This window comes from Phodopus roborovskii, unplaced genomic scaffold (genome assembly GCF_943737965.1).
Source record: "Phodopus roborovskii unplaced genomic scaffold, PHOROB, whole genome shotgun sequence".
In the NCBI taxonomy this organism is placed as follows: domain Eukaryota; kingdom Metazoa; phylum Chordata; class Mammalia; order Rodentia; family Cricetidae; genus Phodopus; species Phodopus roborovskii.
In genome coordinates, this window is record NW_026126433.1 from 41,620,020 (window position 1) to 41,626,021 (window position 6,002).

The following is a 6,002-nucleotide window of genomic DNA, read 5'->3' on the forward strand; positions in this document are numbered from 1 at the left end:
GCTCCTTCTGTACTAGGTTCAGCCAGGACATTTCTGTTATCCCGTGTCGTCACTTGAAGGGGTGGGGGGCTGTTCCCCAGATCTACACACCTGCAGCGCAGTAGTGGAAAGGACCTGCCCCTTCCCCACTAATTTGGTTAGAGAGAGACAGGTTCTTAATATCTTAGACTTGAACAGGAAGACTGATCCAAAATATAGAAAGAATAAGGAAAAGTGATCTACACACCTGCAGCGCAGTAGTGGAAAGGACCTGCCCCTTCCCCACTAATTTGGTTAGAGAGAGACAGGTTCTTAATATCTTAGACTTGAACAGGAAGACTGATCCAAAATGTAGAAAGAATAAGGAAAAGTGCACACAGTCTCCCCGTCGGGGAATCGAACCCCGGTCTCCCGCGTGACAGGCGGGGATACTCACCACTATACTAACGAGGACAACTACTACGACATGTACAAAGTATGTGCTCAAGAAACGGATTTCGGAGTAATTTCCCCCCCTCCCCCACTCCCCGGAATTTAGTAAAATTTTGTTTTGTCTGGATTAGGACTCTAAAAAACAAAGATAATGTGAAAATCTCATGTATCTGCCAATCTCTAACAGCCAGATTCAACAGTAGAAACAGGTCCCTCGTTAGTGTATGTGGATCACAAAACAAAAGACACGAAAGTCGAAAAGGGATTGAAGGGAGAAAGGAGGAATCACAAGAGTGAGGAACGTAAATAAGTCATTGTATACATGTGTGAAATGATCAAAGAACAAATTTAACAATAAAAAAAAACTTGATAAATCTGCTTTAAAAGTCTACGGTAGTCGAAATAAATAGCCGTTTAAATGGTTTTTTTTTTTTTTTTTTTTTTTTTTTTTTTTTTTTTGCCAATTAGTTAATGGCTCCATTGATTACATATTTCGATTAATTCAATTAAAATAAAAATTGAAAATGCGATTTTTATACGCATGGTCCGGTTTCAAAACGCTCAAAAGCTCAAGCCTACTCTGTTCCGAAGCGTGTACGATATTCTAACAAGAGATCCCAGACCCCTGAAGATTCTCAAAATAAAAAAAGATGAAATATCTTCAGGAATATAATCCGGACCGGATTTGACGGGACTGATTTTATTCAAAGATACAAAATAGAATACTGTATGGGACTGGAAGGAAAAAGATGAGATGCGTTGGCCGGGAATCGAACCCGGGTCAACTGCTTGGAAGGCAGCTATGCTCACCACTATACCACCAACGCAGCACAAATACTAGGGTACTCTAGTCTCCCTAATGCAAGTGAGAAATTTGCCGACGGCGTCTTGAATCTGCCTTCTATCAGCCTAAGAGTGGATCCCGTGAGAAAACCCAGCGTCCACCCGGTGAAAAACACCTCCTCTGCTTCTCAGCTGCTCACAGTCCGACCTTACATTCCCAGCTCTGGGCTTCGCACCCACTTAGCTCCGCCAGGCAGTACCCAGAGTCACCCGGCCCGGCCTCGCTTAGGCGAGTTAGGAAGGAAGGTAACCGGTAGGAGAGCCTCCCTGGCCTGACTCGGTCCTCTGGACAAGAGGAGACCGCACGGTCCGCAGAAGACATAAAAAATTTAAAGTGATGAGGAAGTGGGAGATAAAAACGACCTGTAACCCACTTTCACTTCTCTTGCTTTGTAAAGCGTTCCGGGAGAGTTAGTGTTTCTTTTTATTTGAAACCATAAACAAACGAAATCAGGTGATAGTTGCGTCAACAGTACTGATAAGCTTATAAGAAAGTATGGAAAGTGTTTCCCCCCATGTCAGGATGGCCGAGCGGTCTAAGGCGCTGCGTTCAGGTCGCAGTCTCCCCTGGAGGCGTGGGTTCGAATCCCACTTCTGACAATATCACATTTTCTCCCTGTCACAATCCCTTCACTGTTGTTTATGCTTTGGAAAAAAGAATATTTAAAAAATTCCCTAAACCCAATATCTTTTAATTTGTTACAATTGCGCCAACTCTTTCAATGCTGAAAAAATGCAATCAAACCTTTGTAAGCATAAAATTATCGCCTTTCCCAACCCCACCTCCAATCCTAATTTTAATAGATTTGCTGTTTAAACGGATGTGCTATTTCATACAGCAGAACTGAGAAAACTAGTCTTCATGACACCTCTTTTCTAGGAGATCACAAAGAAAGCACATGTCTTGTAAAAGAACAAATTTAATAAAAATATATTTTAAGTTAGACAGTCAGGCCTGGAGACACGTCTCAGCAGTTAAGTGCGCTTGCTGCTGTTCCAGATGACCTAAGCTTGGTTGTCAGTACCCATATCAGACACCTCACCACCAACTGTAACTCAAGCTCTAGGAATCCAACAGTACCCTCTTCTGGCCTCAGGCTAATGCTCACAAATACACATAGAAAAATAACATTTAAAAAAAATAAAATCACACAAATCAAAAGTAAGAGATCATTTATAAAATACCTAACTTATCTATAAAAACCTCAAAATCATGAAAAATAACACTGTGGAACTATCACACAGGATAAAGAGTTTAGGAAGCATGATTAATCAGTGTATGTGATGTCCAACATTGACTTCTGAAACAGAAAAGGGACTCATTAGTAGGAAATGTGAAACCTGGATAAAGTCAACAGTTTAATTAGTAATAGTTTTCCAATGACATTTTTCTGACGTTTGGTGTGTCGTGGTTATATAACATCTTAACATTAGGAGAAGTTGGCTGGTAGATATGTAGTAATTTTTCATGGTATCTTTGCAATTCCTCTATTAATATAAAATTACTCAAAAACTAAAAAAGAAAAAGAAAAAAAATGATTGCCTATGAGGAAGAATTGGAAACAGGGCAATAAACTACCCATAGCAGTATTTGATTTCTTAATAATGGGTGTGTATGCTGATTTAATTTGTTTTAATTGTTTGAAGAATTGAGTAAACATAGTTGTGATTTATAATAATCAAAGATAAGACTGTAGGGGTGGAGGAAGTCCTGAGTTATTGAAGTCCTGAGTGAATATGTGTGGTTGACATGGATACAGCCATGTCAAGGGCTGTGGGAGACACAAGCTCAAAGGGATGGCAAAGCCTTCCTCTGCTCTGAGTATAGATGTTGACGGTATGTACAGAAAAGGCCCACCATAACTCTCTCCCCCGGATGTTTAAGGCCTAAGACTGCTCCCTAAAGAGACTGCTCCTGGTGAGATTACTTTAGTCTGCCTCCTCATTAAGCTGTATCAATAACCTCACTCACTGTTTAACTGTACATAACAAAAACACTGAGTTGCCTGGGTGTTGTGGTTTCTCTATCAAAGAGCCTAATCCACTTGACCCTAGCTTTTCTAGGTGTCCATATCTATATGTTTTTATTTGTCTTTTCTTCATTCCCTTATTGCCTCCTGACAGGTTAGTTCCTAAGGCTACGCAAACGCCCTAAGACTGTATCATACAACCGAAAGGTCTGTAATGGCCAGTTACATAAGAAACTTTTCAAACAAACTAAACCAAAATGGTCAGCAATGGCCACTTGAAAATAGATGCAGAACTTAATTTACTTAAATTTTGCTATAGAAAATTAATACTACCCATTTTGGAGGATTTGGGGGTGTTTTTTTACAACAAATATGTATATATTTAAGCATATATACATATATATATGCTTAAAAGAGAAAAGTATGCTGTTGAATGCTAAGAATCCTGAAATTCCACATCATCATCCCTCCCTAGAAGAACAAGTTGAAGTAGTTAATGTTATAAGTTAAAAAGAAAGGAAGGGGGTTGCTTTATGCAACTCTCTTTCTTGACCTGTCTTCAATGCTCCCCCCCCCACACACACACACTAACAGTTGATTTTAATGTAAAGCCAGATTGCAAAGCATGTGGATCAAATTCAGATAAACAAATAACACAGTTAAAAATGACATCCAGGGACAAGTAGCTTGTTAGTGTAACCTCTCTACCAGAAAGAGATTATCCGACTCAATATAATGAAGCATTGCTCTAGGCAAGCTCACTTTCCTTTCTGTGGGTGAAGCATCCCACAGCTCAGGAAATAGACAGAGGTGGAATGGACTGAATGGGAATGAAGCCAGGCAAGCTTATCCTTGCCATTTGCTTGGCTGAGCTGGAGGATATTTCCCCAGTTTTAGTCACTTGAGAATGGGTCTTTAAGTCAAGCTATCCATCTCTCTATTCCTATAATAACTATATGTCCTTGATCAAATTGTTTGACCTCTCTGTGCTTTAGAATATTCATCTCTAAATAAGATGGCTCAGCACAGAAATCTAATGAGTTCTATCCAAAAGTTACCTAAAGGCGAGAACCAACTCCACAAAGTTGTCCTCTGACTTTCACACTTCTGCTATGTGTGTAATAACAGTAATGCCCCATGATATCGCTATTGGATTAGTTGTGTGTACCAAATATCCGTTACCTAGTCAATACTCAAAGAATAACTAGTAAGAACTTATGTTTGTCAGCAATGTGCTAAATGTCTAACATTCTTCTCCACCTCTTACATCTATCGATCCCTCACAACAATACAGAGGAGTGCTATTGCCATATTCCACTATGTTGAAGGGAATATTGAAGTCTGGAGTAGTTTATGGCAGAGCTGAAATGCTAAGCAGTCTGGTGTGTTGATATCATTAACTTCCTGCTCCACTCCTAACCTCATCAGAAACCACATGAGACCATGCTATTTCTCTCACAGAGACAGGACTAATCTAAGTTTGATTACCTCCCCTGGCCTACTCTAACATACCTGCAGACTTGGGTGGTCACAAAACTGGAAAGGGGAACATGAGAAAAGAAGAGATCTTAAGTAAAATAGGGGAAGGAACAATGAAATAATGTAGTAAGAAAGCAGAAGGGAAACTATGGGAAGAAAAGGAACCAGCTTTGTGTATGTGTGTGTGTGTGGGGGGGGGGGTAGTTGGGAAGTAATGAGTGAGAAGAAAGAAGAAAGGTATGGATGCATGAAGATGCCATAACAAAGCCCAGTGCTTTCTATACAAAGCTGAAAAAAGAAAGAAAGGAGAAATTATTTTAAGGGCTGAAGACCAGGTTCAGTTAAGAGTGCATATTGCTGTTATAGAGGACCTGAGTTTGGGTCTCACATTCCACATCAGATGGTTCACAACTGCTTGTAACTCCAGCTCCAGGGGGATCCCATACCTCTGGCCTCCAAGGGCACCAGCACTCATATGCATATCCCCCTTTCCCCTCCACACACAATTAAAAATAATGAAAGTGGATCCTGCTTTTGGTTTTTTGAGACAGGGTTTCTCTGTGTAACCTTGGCTGTCCTGGAAATTGCTCTGTTGACCAGTCTAGCCTCGGAATGAATTTTAAAGAAAGATACCTTGCATATAGCCGTGTGGATTTCCTTCACAACCTCCTTCAACATCTACTCCAAAAATGCTTCTGAAAACTGAGCCTGATCATCTACTTAACTGGTTGGAATATAAACAAAGTGGGATTTAAAAAAAAAAAAAACTTTATTAGATCTACAACTACATTGCACATAAAAAATTCAATTCATGCAACTGCAAATTAAATGAAATATAGATAAAGGCAGTGGCAAAATGCCACACGAACATTCATGGCAAAATAGCTTTTTGTTTTGTTTTGTTTGTTTGTTGTTGTTGTTTTTAAATGGGAGAAGTGGGTTTGTCTATTTGTTTGTTTTTTGAGACAGGGTCCCTCCACATAGCCCTGGCTGTCCTAGAACTTGCTATGTAGATCAGGATGGCCTTGAATTCAGAGATAGTTCTGCCTGGGCCTCCTGAGTGCTGGGATTAAAGTTGTGCACCATCACATCTGACAAGAAATGAACTTAAAAACAAACAAACAAAATCAAACAACACAGACCTCAACTGCAAAACATAATGAGAAGGAAAGCTCCCACCTTCCAGGGCAAGATACCTCCATTAATCTCTGAAGATATATAAGGTAGGGTTATAGAAGAGTCTAGAAAACTCGTTAAGTACAGCCCTTACAGACATAGATGATGTATCATGACAGGTCA

At 40.0% G+C, this 6,002-nt stretch overlaps 3 non-coding genes across 3 annotated transcripts; 1 reads left to right on the top strand and 2 right to left on the bottom strand.

Moving 5' to 3' along the window:
- Window positions 1-360: 360 nt before the first annotated feature.
- Window positions 361-432, bottom strand: Trnad-guc (transfer RNA aspartic acid (anticodon GUC)). Its single transcript has one exon. It is a non-coding gene; the product is annotated as a tRNA-Asp (tRNA).
- Window positions 433-1,166: 734 nt separating this feature from the next.
- Trnag-ucc (transfer RNA glycine (anticodon UCC)) lies at window positions 1,167-1,238 on the bottom strand. The gene has a single exon. It is a non-coding gene; the product is annotated as a tRNA-Gly (tRNA).
- Window positions 1,239-1,771: 533 nt separating this feature from the next.
- Window positions 1,772-1,854, top strand: Trnal-cag (transfer RNA leucine (anticodon CAG)). The gene has a single exon. It is a non-coding gene; the product is annotated as a tRNA-Leu (tRNA).
- The last annotated feature ends 4,148 nt before the right edge of the window (window positions 1,855-6,002 follow it).